Raw genomic sequence first — 14,211 nt, forward strand, 5'->3', positions numbered from 1 at the left:
CAACATTTCCATGTGGTTCCCATGTGCTACCTTCTAGTGATGCATTGGTCCCAGCCAGCCCCAACGTGCAAATGGAACTCCTCTTCCAGAGACCCAGAGCTGAAGAATTGGACCCCCGTTGCTTTCAGCTAAAACATACCGAACATCTCTGCTTCCTCGTGGCAGTGCTGCTGCACAATGCCTTGCTCTGGCAGGGATATTTGCACTGCACAGGGTCACGGTGTGGTGGGAGCTTGCTGGGGACCTCATGGTGCAGGACTGCCATAGGGCTGCTCCTTTCACTTCTGCCTCTGTGTTAGTATTTCACAAGAAAAGCTGAGGAAGGAACAGGGTAACCCATCGTGATGCTGCTGCTTTTTACGGCTCTTTATTTTGCCACGAAGCAGTGCCAGCGGCGCTTCTCTGCAAACTCTCTGCGTTTCTATACTAGATTGGAACCACATTGTCTCTCACTTCCAATGAACAGTGTGATATATGGACATGAGGAGGGGAGCAGCTCCTGCCTTCCTAGAGCATCCAAACAGATCCCAGAGTCGGGAACCAAACTGCGGCATGAGAAAGTGAGGGTGTTTGTAGCGTCGGAGCAGTCCTCACTGTGCTCGATCTGGGGCAGAAAATGAAAATTCTGTAGGAAATTGTCTTTCCTGTTTAGGATCAGATTTGTTTTTGAGAAATTACGGCTAACTTTGTAAACATTAAAATAGAAGCAATAAGGATGTGAAATTTCACACAGGGGATCTACAATGTTTGTATAATTATAAGCATATGGTTCCTTTACATGAGGTCTCTGTTAGACTTTTATTTACTGCTGCTTTGGGAAAACAGAGGTCCTCGAATTCACTGTTTATTTACATGTATAGGGAATGTCACAATCCCCATTAACCTGTCATAATCCGTAGTTCTGTTTCGGAGCTCCAGCTCTATAAATTCAACCACCGCTTTTATGATGGTTTCTGATTTCTCAGAAATCAGAATAATGGTAATCTAATGGCTGTGCCATTAGCTCAGAGCATCCCCCGTTCCATTCCTTGTGCCACCGCTGCTGGATGTGGCTGATGCCATTGTGGTGCCCAGGCAGAACCAGCTGCCACTGCCAGGGGCATAAAGGAAAAGCTTTGCTGCAGCTCTGTCTCGCCGAGGAGCTCGGTGGCACTCGCAGTCATTGTTTGCTTTCAGTCTGACTTTCTGCTAAACCACCAACACAGCCCGGAGGAGATCGGCGCTTCTGCTTCGGTGCTGGGTGCCCACAGCTCCGGATTCTGCGGGACACAAAAGGAGCTCAGCCTCCGTTTGTGGGCTGAGTTATGCTATTTGTTGGCTTTAATGCTCAGTGGCCGTATGTCCAGGACTGCTCTTTGTCTCAGTGCAATGTGTGCAGTAACATACAAGCAGCAGCTTCTGATTCTAGAAAAAAGAGAATAGTTGACGGAGATGTACTGTACTTTTTCATTCTACACTACGACATTTACAGATTTGTTAAATTGGGTTTAACTCTGCATGTGTGTGTTCTTTATTTCATTATTTTTTGTTGGTGAACACCCAGCTGAGGCTTCCAGCATTGGCTGCAGAGCAATGCTCGCTACCATGCACGATCTCATCCACAATTCTGCCTGCAGATTAATGTGGACATACAGAAAAGTCCTGTAGAAAGGTCCTGTTTTAAAAACAGAGGAGGGACTCTTTGCAAAGAAATGCACCACTGCAGTTTGACTGGACAACACAAAGGGGTTTCTTTGCATCCTTTTATTTTACAATCCCTTCTCCACTCCTCTGATTTCCCCTGCTCCACTTTCATCACTTCAGCCATGTGCAGACACCCTGAGGAGTGCGGCAGCTGGGTTCTCTCTCAGACCCTACCCACAGTTGGGACTTAGAGCTGCACAGTTACCACTCTGTTACCAGGACAGGTTCCTTTGCCCTGTGGATGTTGGGATGCAAGTGAGTACCTGAAGATGGGAAGATGGGTACCAACTGCATCCATGATCACACAACAACCACAATTTCCCTGCGTCTCTCCTTGTTGCTATTTCTACCCTATCACTTGTTGAAAATGAACAGCCCCATCCAAGGTATGGGAGGGAGACCTTGGGGAGCATGTCCTTGCAAAGCCTTCCCTTCCCTTCCCTTCCCTTCCCTTCCCTTCCCTTCCCTTCCCTTCCCTTCCCTTCCCTTCCCTTCCCTTCCCTTCCCTTCCCTTCCCTTCCCTTCCCTTCCCTTCCCTTCCCTTCCCTTCCCTTCCCTTCCCTTCCCTTCCCTTCCCTTCCCTTCCCTTCCCTTCCCTTCCCTTCCCTTCCCTTCCCTTCCCTTCCCTTCCCTTCCCTTCCCTTCCCTTCCCTTCCCTTCCCTTCCCTTCCCTTCCCTTCCCTTCCCTTCCCTTCCCTTCCCTTCCCTTCCCTTCCCTTCCCTTCCCTTCCCTTCCTTTCTCTCCCTTGGATCCATTCTGCCCATTGAGGCTGTCCCATCCCAAGCCAGCCCTGGCATCCTTGTTCCTCCTCCTTCCCAAATTAACTCTGTTATTTTGCAGAGTAAAAGAGGATTAAACAAGTAGTAAGATGTTATCATTAGAAGCTTCCTATTAAACTATTCCTATAAATACTGGCACAGGGAGGACACAGCTTCCTCAAGCTCCGCACATTAACAGCTGATGTTTCCTTAAACATTGTCCTCAAAGCATGTTGGCTGACCCCAATGTTTATCGGTGCTCCCTCACAAATCCAGACCCGTTTATTTTAAGTTACTCCCATATTTAGTGCAGTAGTGCATTACCTTCTACATAAAACTGCCCCATTAATTGAGCTCCCAAAATGATTTTCAACCCCACAAAGGCAAAAGGATGAAACCAAAGACTGCTGAGGCTCAGTAGGAAGCTCTCACACAGCAGCACTCAGCAAGCCCCTCTGTCCCATTGTGTGTCCTGGTGCCTTTATCATTTTGAAATGCAGGGCTGCTCCGCTCCTTTGTGTCTCCTTTGCATGGAGATGACACAAACATGGGAATCCATCCGCAGGAGCTCCCTGTGTGCCGTGCAGCCCACAGTTAATGACCACGTGTGTGCCTGGGGATCAGCTCCAGGCTCGACGTTGTAGAGAAGGAGCAGGCACGCTGTGACTGCTAAGAACAGCCTGTCCAAAAGGTGTTTTATTAACTGAAGCTGGGGGAGAAAATGAAACTGAAAAGAATACGACCGCATATTAAACTACACAAAGTGGTCGTGACAACTGGGGATCTCTGTATCGTAAAACTTTAACAGCTGGATGCAATCAACGGGGATTTTCCTTTTTTTTCTTCTCTTTTCTTCCTTTCTTTTTGGTTAAGCATAAGAAAGAAAAAGGGAAAACAAGAAAGCAAAGCTTTGTCGTAGCCGAGCAAGCTGGTGGTGCAGCTCAGCATTCTGTGCTCACCAGCAGCAGCTGTCATTGCTGCCCTGCAAACCCCATCCCTCCCACACCCGCCCCACGCCGTCCCATCCTGGGGCAGCAATCTCACAGCAGGAGGTGTACGATATCCAGTGAGCAGCGCTGTGAGAGATGGGAACCAGAGGGATGTGTGATACAACTAATATTCTCCAGTGGGAGCACCATTTTCAGATCACACCGAGTAATTAATTAACATCATATACATATTTTGTTTTGCCTCGGAGTTCACTGAATAGAATTTGATCCTGAACTCCTATTGTAAATCTCATAGCATTTCTTCAGCAATGGTTTTTGGCTCGGAGGCAATGGAAACACATGGCTGCTTGGCTGGGCATCTTCTGCTTTGTCACCTGTAACCACAGCACAGACCCAATTGCACCTCTTTTGCTCCAGCACCACTTTCCTTGTGTGGATGTCAACACTTTCTTTCAGGTAACTTACGAAATATCACAGAATCACAGAATTGTAGGGGTTGGAAGGGACCTCCAGAGATCATTGAGTCCAACCCCCTGCCAAAGAAGGTTCCCTACACCAAGTTGCACAAGTAGGTGTCCAGGTTTTTGCAGTCTGAGATTTATCAGACTGTAGAAAAGAAGTAATGGGATTTTGACCAAAATAATAATAATAATAATAATAATAATAGTAACAATAATAATAATAATGCATATGTTTAGAAAACAAGACCAGGATTGTGTATAGCTTACTGGAATCGTATCCCTTGATAGCTCCATTGAGTTCTCCCTTATTCATTCAAGGAGTAATGGGATATTATTCAGCACAAGGAAGTTTGATGGCTCTCAGTCTGACTCGTACAGAGCTGCTTGGGCAGATTTACATGCTTCTGCTTCCTCTGTTTGTCATTATTTCTGTGTCTGTTACAATGCAAACCAAACTGGGGCTTCTGACTCTACGCTCTGAAGGCTGCATTTCAGTGTTTATCAAAATAACTTCACTTCTCATTTACTGATTCCTTGTGAAACCTACAACAGCATGAATATATCAGAGGAAAATCTGCTGCTCGCTCTGTCTTCTGCCCATCCAAATCCAACTTGTTGCTGAAGGCAGATTCCAGAACAGAGCTTGCTTCTGGGTAGACTCCAAAAACCCACTCAGGAGGAGCATGGAGATCTGTGATCCTGTATTGGGGTTGGGATGATGCTGGAGGAAGCACCAGATGTTGGCTTAGCAAGAGGAGATGAGAATCCTGGAAGTTTTCCCATTCAGCTTCTCTATTTCTTTCTGAGGTTATCCCCAATCTTGTGTTCCGTATTTCTCCCCAAAAATCATTTGGAAATGCCTGTAGAAAGACCAGAACTGGCAGCTAGAGGTCGGGAAGGGTCACAGACTGCCCTTCACTCATGTACCTGGGGAGAGAGAAGGCAGCTCTGTAGAAGTGCTCTGGAGAATTGTTCTTCTTTAGTGAGGCATTAGAACAGGATGCTCAGAGAGGTGACGGATGTCCTGTCTTTGGGGACACCCAAGGTCAGACTGCATGCGCTCTGAGCAACCTGCTGTAGCTGTAGGTGTCCTTGTTCCCTGCAGGGGAGTTGAACCAGACGGTCTTTAAGGGTCCCTTCCAACTCAGATGATTCTCTGATGATTGTATGAAAATGCCTGGCAGGAGGAGAAGTGCTGGGATGGAGATCTGCTCTTTGTATCTGGGAAAACGTCTGAACAGAGATGGACTTTTGGGTTGGGCACTTGTTTCATTGTCAAATCAGTATCAAAGCTAGAAGGGAGTTGCTGCTGCATGGCGCAGTGACAGTGCTGCTGAGTGGCACGGTGACAATGCTGCAGGTAATGTCACGGGCAGAGTGAAGAACTGTGAGCCTCCAGCACAACAGGGGTTACGGAGGGGAGAGCCCAGTGAGGTGCGCAGCCTAAGCGGCCAGCACAAAGCCCTAGGCAGCGAGGAGGCTTTTCTTTCCACTCCAGGACAAATCACAGCCCTCGAGGCTGCCGGTGAAAATCACTGCGCACGAACTGGATGCGACTAACGGACCCCAAGGGGATGGGTCCCCACAAGGGAATGCCTTCGGCTGCAAACAAGAATGGTGTTTCCACGTGGTTCAGATGCCGGGAGCCCCACGGTCACTGGCGGGATGCGGCGGGGCGCAGCGCAGGAGATGACGGCGGAATCACGCCCGGAGGCCGCGCCCGGCCCTCGCCACGGCTGTATCCGGGCCGGCAGCGACACCTCGCGGCCACGCCTTTTTATTTTCATTTATTTTCATTTACTTTCACTTGTATCTATTTAATTTTAAAGCTTACTTCTGTTTATTTGTGTTTTTGCTTTTACTGTTTATTTTCTAAAATTTATAATTATTTTTTTTTAATATATGTTTCTAGTGATGGTGATGTATGGGCAAATTACTGACATGTGTGGAGTTGACAAAAATGTCTGACCTGACCCTGCTCATTTCTGTGCTCGGAGCAGCACACTCAGCTTTTTGCACTGCAAGAATAAACCAGCAACAACACTAGGGATGTGAAGCAGCTGCAAAGCACACCAGGGGTGAAGAAACATGAAGGCAATTGGAGAAGCGGTGGCCTGGAAATTCCAAAAGCCACCTCATGGCATGGGGAATGATGAAATAAAGACTTTCCCCAAATAGTGGAGAGGGGAAAAAATTGGTCTTTGTAAAATTGAGATTTTTTGTACGCTTAGCATGAGGCATAGATTCAGGAAGAGTTTCGTTACAAGCAGCTCAGAATTAAGCAGCCTTATGAGGAATGGCGAAGGGAATAGGAGTCTGGAGAAGAGGAGCCAAGGGAGACCTTATCACTGTCTACAATTGCTTGAAAGGAGGCTGTAATGATGTGGGGGTTGGCCTCTTCTCCCACGTTAAAGCAATAGGATGAGGGAGAATTATTTTAAGTTACACCAGGGGAGTTTCATGTTGAATATTAGAAAAATCCCTTCTCAAAGATAGTGATGGGACATTGCAATAGGCTGTCCAGGGAGGTGGTGGTGTCACCACCCGTAAGGGTGCTTAAGAAAGGTGTGGATGTGGCCCTGAAGGATGTGGTTATTGGGCATGGTGGGTGGGGATGGGTCAGTGGTTGGACTAGATGATCTTAGAGGACATTTCCAACCTTAACAATTCTCTGATTCTATGAATGCAGCAGTCCATGGGTACAATCACCCTGCTCAAGGCTGCTGACCCCAAATGCATCTGTAACACACTCAGAGCTGGCACCCATGCCCACACTGTTGCAGCTCTATGGGCACAGGATCCCATTGGCCAGGAGGAAACACAGATTGCATTGTGCCTCTGCCTGCCCAACAGTAACATGGGCACAGGAGGGATATGTCACCAAGCCCCACAGTTCTGTGCTTTCTGCTCTTTGGAAAGATTTCTTCTTGATGCAGAAGGGCCTTTCCATTATTTTCCTTCTCTAGCATTCACATTCATTTTGTTCTTTCAACTTGCTGATAAATGCAGCAGTCTGCTTTCCATTTTCACAGTGTGTTTTGCCCACAAACTTAATCTTCTCGTCAGATGTTGAGAGCTGCAGACGCACTTGGAGAGCTCTCAGCCCACATGCGCTGCCCCAGACCACACCTTTTCCTTGAGGAATTCCCAGGCTTTCAACTCGAGACTGTGATCTCGGTAAGCCCTTGTCTGTGTTATCTGAATATTTGCAATGCTTCTCATTGTTCAGGCTTTAGCGACGGCCAAGTGCACGGGGCAACTTGCCATCCTCCAGCAGAACAGCTCCAGGACCCCTCCAGGAGTCCTCGCTGCCCCCCCCATCCCATGACCCACGTCCCCAGGAGGATGTTGATGGTGGGTATCCCTATGAGCCCCAGGGAGCTGTGCTGCTGTCCCCTCTTGAGCAATCTGCAGGAAGGTGTTTGCCTTCAACACACTCACTCTGCACTTGAGACAGTCCTGAAATGGTGCCTGGAGCCCTCAGTGCTTCCTCAGCTTTGGTGAGAGGCAAGGCAGGGCCTGGGAGTTCCAATGAAGGAAAAAAGCCCACGGTACATAAATAAGATTTAAGACTAATGGAGCTGTAAGAACAATAATTGCAGAGCTACATGCTGGTAAATTTTCATCGCACAATAATACATATGGCACCAGCTAAAAGAGTCTCTGATTTCTTTGCTTAAGCATATAAAGTACCACACATTTATAAAAGCACCATTCCTATTCTGTTATGCTGTTCGGAATGTGTTTGAAAAGCACATTAAAGTGTGGGGAAGTGTCCAAAAAAGTTGGATTGGTCTGTTTTATGACTGACAGGAAAGGCCAAGCAATTATCTGAACTCCTGATGGGACAATTTTGTTCAGATGTAGTTTGGGGTCAGGAGGCAAGGATTTCATCAGAGAGAGTTCTCCAGATTATGAAACGTACAATGTGTCCAAAACAAGGTCTGAAGTTGATTAGACCTAAGTATTCAAAAGGAAATGATTTACATGACAGCACCAAATGTATTGTCCGCTCCATGAGATCCGACCCAGCAGAGCTGAGATAACTCATTTGTGAAACAGGACTTGTGGACCAAGCAAGGAGACTTTTTAGTTTATTTCTTCATGGTAGTGCTTTGCATGGAATTAGTGTATGACTCTTCATCATGGAGCAGATGAAAATATGGCTGAATAAGGTGAAAACTCAGCAGGATCCCGCCAACCAGACTGGTGTGCATCAGCAGAGAAGCAGGGACATGGTTTCTATATTGGTTAAGAGGTGGAATTCCTGTGCTATTTGTTTCCTGGCGCTTGGAATGAGGCATTTTTAGATAATTTTGTCCCATTTTGAAGTAACTTCCATGGACAAATAATGGGCTCATGGATTTCCTTTCTCTCTAAGATGACAAAACAAGTGTGACTGTGGTTGGCACATGCTGCCTGCCGTGGCCACGAGAGGCACGTTGGGATCACCCACACTTTGCTCCAGTGACCAGCCAGAGGATGGAGTGTGATCTCTCTGCTCCTCCAGGCTGCCTCTTCTTCATCACCTGGAGTGTGAAGTCTGTCTTCTTAGGGAAAGATTGCATCAAACCCAGGGAGTTACCCTCAAGGAGGTGGTTGAGTCACCATCCCTGGATGTGTTTAAAAACCGTTTGGATGTGGTGCTGAGGGACATGATTTAGTGGAGGGTTGTTAGAGGTAGGGTAGTATGGTCAGGTTGTGGGTGGACTCGATGATCTTTAAGGTTTTTTCCAACCTGAGTGATTCCATGATTCCATGTTTCTATGAAACATATTAGTACATACGTGTACATATAATATATGTGTGTATATATGTAGTTTTCCAGTATTTTTTCCTCTTCCTTCATTTTCCTGTAACTCTTTATTTAGCATTCTTATGACCAAAGCGGTCTATTTGTGTTTTATCCTCAGCGTGGTGGAATGCTGTTGTTTATTTCGATGACTTTCTCATTTTTCATTTCACCTTCTGGTATGCATGGTATATTTATCTGTGAAATACCAAGAATGGATATTTTATAATTGAAACAGGTTCATTTTTGTGAGCTTTCTCCTTCCAGGTGAGATCCCTTTCTCACACCTTCTTAAAGGCTTTGCAAAGGTTCCTCATGCTTTTAGTGAGACGGGCTTGATTTCTCCACAGGATTTATGATGAGTCACAACTTAATCAAGGAAGGAGAAAGATTCATTTTTCATGCAGCTTGTACAGCATCATCACCTGGGAGACTCGGCACTAGTAAATCTTGCTGGCATACTGTGAAGGGTGAGCCCAGATTTTCAGAGGCTCCCCAAATGCAAACTGAAGGGATACACTGCTTTATGTCTCCTTCCAAGCCCGAAAGAAATATGTTTGTGAAATAAGCCCATTATATGGTGATTTAATCTGTGGCAGATGTGCCCAGCAGTGCTGACATCATCCCAAAGCAGGTCCTTCTTCCTTCCCCACGCTCCCACCCAGCTTCACAGGAAAGATGCAGAACATAAAGGGATTTATCAGGTGTCTCGCCATAAATGTGCTTTATATCCCAAAGTGCCTCGGTGAGTTGGTCCTCCTAGGTAAAAACAGCTGTTAGCTCAAAGTTGGGACAGATAAACAGAAAGAAAGGCTGCATGGGAAAGAAAGAATTTCCAGTAATCATGCATGTTATGGGGAGGCGGAATAAAATCCAATATGTATCTCATTTGTCTCTAAGCATGTGTTTTCCTTTGCTGTCAGAACCGTAGGTGAGTTCAGATGAAAGTGAATGAATGCTGAGCTGGATTTACCAGCGAGCAGCAAAGAGACCTTCTCTGCCTGATCCACGGAGCCCCATCCATTCAGTCATCGCCGCTCTGCTGAGACAGCCAGCACAGCAGGAATGTGTGTCACCTCCTGCAGTGATTTCGGTTCTCTCCTCTTCTGTTGCGTGTGGAAAACAACCACACTGTACTGCACTCATAGGAGAGGAGCTAGAACATTTATTGATACAATATGGATGCAATACAGTGAATTAATGAAGTTTGATTGTAACTAAGGCAGTGAACTGAACAAGATTTGTGATGGCTGGACACACCGGTTTATTTACCGTATAGAGGGTAGGGTTAAAAACGTACATCCAGGAGACTCTCCCATTGAGTCACAAAGTTCAGAGCAGATCCTCTTGCTTCCTGAACACCTTGAAGCACAGAGGTAAGGAGTCTGGGTGCAGCTGGATGACTCATATTCCCAGACCTAATCAATGGATTGTGTCTATGGGATTGTATGTGCACAGTCAACATAAGATTGTTAGTGAAGATAACAACAACGTAAGATTTGTTAGCGAAACTAACAAAGCTTACAATCAATCTAAGATGCGATCCTAACGAGTCTAACAAAGACTAAAATAATTAGTCATTTACTGAGGATCTGTATCAGCAAGATGTCTTGATGTCAAGGTGTAAGGAATCACTGCACAGATGTAATTTCCACCTGCTGCTAAATTTGTAGAGCATTCGTTTGCATTTGTTATCATGTCCAAGGCAGGCATTGGTTTCGGAGATTTGTTCCCACTGCCTCTTGTCCTGGCATTGGGCACCACTGAACAGAACCTGGCTCTATCTGCTTTCTTCTATCCCTTCATTACGGACATTGATGAGATTCCCCAGAGATTCCTCTTCTCCATGCCGAGCAGGTCCAGCTCTCTCTTCTTGTCCATCCAGGAGAGGGGTTCCTGGACCTGCAGCATCCTGGTGGCCTTCTGTTGGTCTCTCACCTGTATGTCCAAATCTTCCTTGTTTTTGGGAAGCAAGCTGGAAATTCTGTAGTCTTCTATATTGTGGCCCTACAGACAAAAGTTCAGGGATCCTATCCCATACATAATCACATCCGTAGAATGGAAAACACCTGAGCTTTCACCATCCAAATCCCACAGCTGTGTGAAAACATTCCTCATGCAGTCCTTACTCTTTTTACTCTTGAAGCCTTCAGCCAGCAGCAGGCACAGCATGTGCCAGAGACAGGAGTTGAGTGAGCTAGGACAGTGCAGAAAGACCAGCTCTGTTGGTGGGTACCAAACCCAACCTCTTTGGGATGCCTCAGGCTTTGGGAGAGTGGGAAGCTGTGCTGACTGGGCTGAGGGCATAGTTTATCCAGATGTGACAGAAATATGTGTATTTTCAGAAGGAAAAAAAAAGAAAAAAGAAAAATGAAAAAAAAAAAGGATAAAATTAATTGTTACTGTAGCCTTTTAGGACTTTGTGCAAACTGTTTCAAGCCACTGCCATTTCTAGGAAGGTCGGTGGGCCAAATCCGATGATAAATACAAACCTTAGAGATTGTTATTCCCTCTTTGGGCTTTAACTGATGAAAAGCTCTGTTCTGTTTGGCTGGGCTGCACTCCAAAGCCTGGTGACCACCCCGCTGCAGCAAAATGCTGAATTAGAGTATTCTTGAAAACCAAAAACATCGCTGGAGCTTTTACTGATAGGAAACAGATAATGTCTGCTGTGTGTCTTTCTCTGATCTTTTGTGTCCTATTTTCCTCCAGGCCTGAAAACCTTCTAGCATCGTGGCTCTGTGGCACAATAGGGCTTCATCCTGGCTCAGCACTAGTCAGGACACATCTCTCTGTTTTTTGAAAGCATCTGTCAAAACCTGGGTTAAGAGCAGAGTCTTCATGGGTGTTAGTAGCGAGGGCTGGACTTTGGTTAAACTTATGTTTTACTTCCACAGGTTTTAATTTGGGGCATGAGCTGAGTGTAATTTCAGAGCCAACATTAACAATGAGCCAACATTAACTTGTAGGCTTAATGTTCAGCTCCACCTTGCTTCTGTTTTTACGTGGGAATGAGTATTTCAGGACAAAAAGAAACCCAAGTCCCTCCAACATATCCACCTCCACTGTAGTAGGTGAAACTTGCTTTCCACAAGAATTCCCAAGCACATTATGGCAAATTTCCCCAAACCTGCTGCAGCTGTGCTGGCAGCTGGCCAGTGAGCTGAAGGCAGCATGGAATTGAATATCAAGGTGCAATTTACATAGCCCAGAGCTACCAGCACGAAGGGCTCTGCCCCAGGTCTGGCGGCAGCTGTGGTCATGGCAGCAGAGAACATGGGGACAGGGTGAGGCATCCCTGGCAGAAACAGTGGCACTGCTGAAATGGGCAGCGTGTTCAGGACATTGCAGCCAGGGCCTGTCTGCATTTGGACTTTAGCACCCTCCAGTGTTAGGAATTGCTTAGGGCAATCAGAACGTGTATCAAAAACTGTTTGCCCTCACCCTGCGAGGAATGACAAAATGTTGTCCTGGAACAAATTCTTCAGGCTTGTGTTTGGGGAGTGCAGGCAGCCATCTCTCATGCCTTTGCTTCTTCTCTGTGATACCCAGCACCAGGACAAGAGGCCATGGGCACTGAAGCACAGGAGTTCCCTCTGAGCACCGGGCAGCACTGCTGTGCTTTGTGGTGCTGGAGCACAGGTTGTCCAGAAGCTGTTGAGTCTCCTCCTTGGAGAGGAGGCATCTGGGCTCCCTGCTTTGGGTGTTCCTGCTGAAGTAGGGGTGGCCAGAAGGATCCAGAGGGCCCTGTCAGCCTCAATCGGGATTCTAGGGTGCTCCACCAAGGAAGGCTTTTGTGAGCTTTGCTTCCTTGTAACAGCAACCCCTCTTGGCCTCAGCAAAACAATGTCTCCCAATTTTTGTTCTTCTCTGCAAGGGCTGCATTAATCCTTTCTTGAATTGAGAATGATTTTTACCTTGACAGAGCAACAGTTTTGCATTCCTCCTCTTTTTTGGGGCTGTAGGCGATGATGCTCCTGTTGGTGGCTGCCAGAAGTGTTAGTGTTCAGTTTGGAGGGGACTGTCAATGAGCCCAGGTGCCCACGAGAGAAGAAGAAACACCAACAAGAAACACTATAATTTTAATGCATTTTTAAGAGTTTCCAGATAGCAGTCACCAGGAATCTCAATACCCAAACTTATGCCTTGGAACACGCTGGGCAGCACTTCCCATAGTGGAGCCAAAGTAGATTATGTTGGGGAGGACAAAGCAGGCAGTGGTTCACACCTTGATCATAGCAGAGCATTGAATCTGTCCCGTCATGTTCCTGTAAGGACAGCTAAGGAAATGCAGGCCAGATGAAGTCACTAGTCAGTGGGTGCACAAGTGATCAAAAAACATGCTGAACTTATCACAGTTCACCATCGAACTGGAAATTCTTTTTTAATGGGGTCACCCAGGGTCTGTCCAGGGCCTGTTTCTATTTGATATTTTCATGGTAACTCGGATAATGGAATAAAGTATGCTTATAAAATCTGCCCATCACACTAAGCCAGGAGGATTGTGAGCATATTGGGGCCCAGGATTAAAATTCAAAATAGCTATGAAAAATTGGAGAGGTGTTCCAGAATCAACAAATGGAACTAAATAGAGACACGTGCGAAGAGCAAAGGGGTCAAAAGGACTCCTATTGAAATGGAGGTGACTGACCGGATGGCAGAGGAACCTGGGAGATGCTGTGGAGCCAGCACAGATCAGAGACAACATGGCACCCCTTGGTGTGCTCATGGGGGTGGGAAAGGTGAGAGCTGGGGGTTTGTCATGAGAGGGATTTTGCAGCTTGGTCTCTGTGTCGAGCAAAGTGCATCAGCTTTAAGGAGTGATATAAACAATATAGATAGTCCCAAGACACCAATAGAGGAGTTTATAAAATCTGAGCTGTGAGGAGAGGCTGAAAGAACTTGGGGTTGTTTATCTAGAGAGGATGGAGGGGGCAGAAGGGAGCGGGATGATGGCCTTCAGAAATAACCATAAAGAGGAAGAAGATGAGTTGCCCGAGAGTGTGACAAGGAATAGTAGTTTTAACTGGAAGCAAGGGAGATATAAATTAGACATGAGGACAAACTTTTCAGCTGTAATCGAAGATAGGCTTGGAAGCAGGCAGCCTATGTGGGTTGAGGGAGCACAGCCATTACACCTTTATAAGAATAGATGAGGCAAAGATCTGTTGGAAATGGTCTGTGACAGCCCATCTCACACCAGGGATCAAGCCAACTCATCCTGCTTTGCTTCGTTTTCCCCACAGCCATTTTCTGGAGTTTTGCAGGAGGGAGCTGTGGATCTGGTATTGGGAATGCAGGGAAATGTGGCAGGAGGAGAACACAAACACCTCTCTGGGGCATGAGCAGTCTGAGCACTTGGTGCTGGCACCTTATCCACAGCTGAATGCCTTTGCTTGCAGAGCAGGCACTCATTTAACTGCCATCTGCCCTTTGGTTTCCTTGCTCAATGGGGTGCTTAAAATACTTACTGGGTACTTGAGGGCTGAGATGAAGTTCTGCTCTGATGCCTCACTCCTGAAGAGTACAAGCAGGTTTAGTGCCTGGAGGAGGCTCTCTGGAGCCA

The sequence above is a fragment of the Tympanuchus pallidicinctus genome, unplaced genomic scaffold (assembly GCF_026119805.1).
Source record: "Tympanuchus pallidicinctus isolate F22 unplaced genomic scaffold, pur_lepc_1.0 scaffold5, whole genome shotgun sequence".
NCBI lineage: Eukaryota > Metazoa > Chordata > Aves > Galliformes > Phasianidae > Tympanuchus > Tympanuchus pallidicinctus.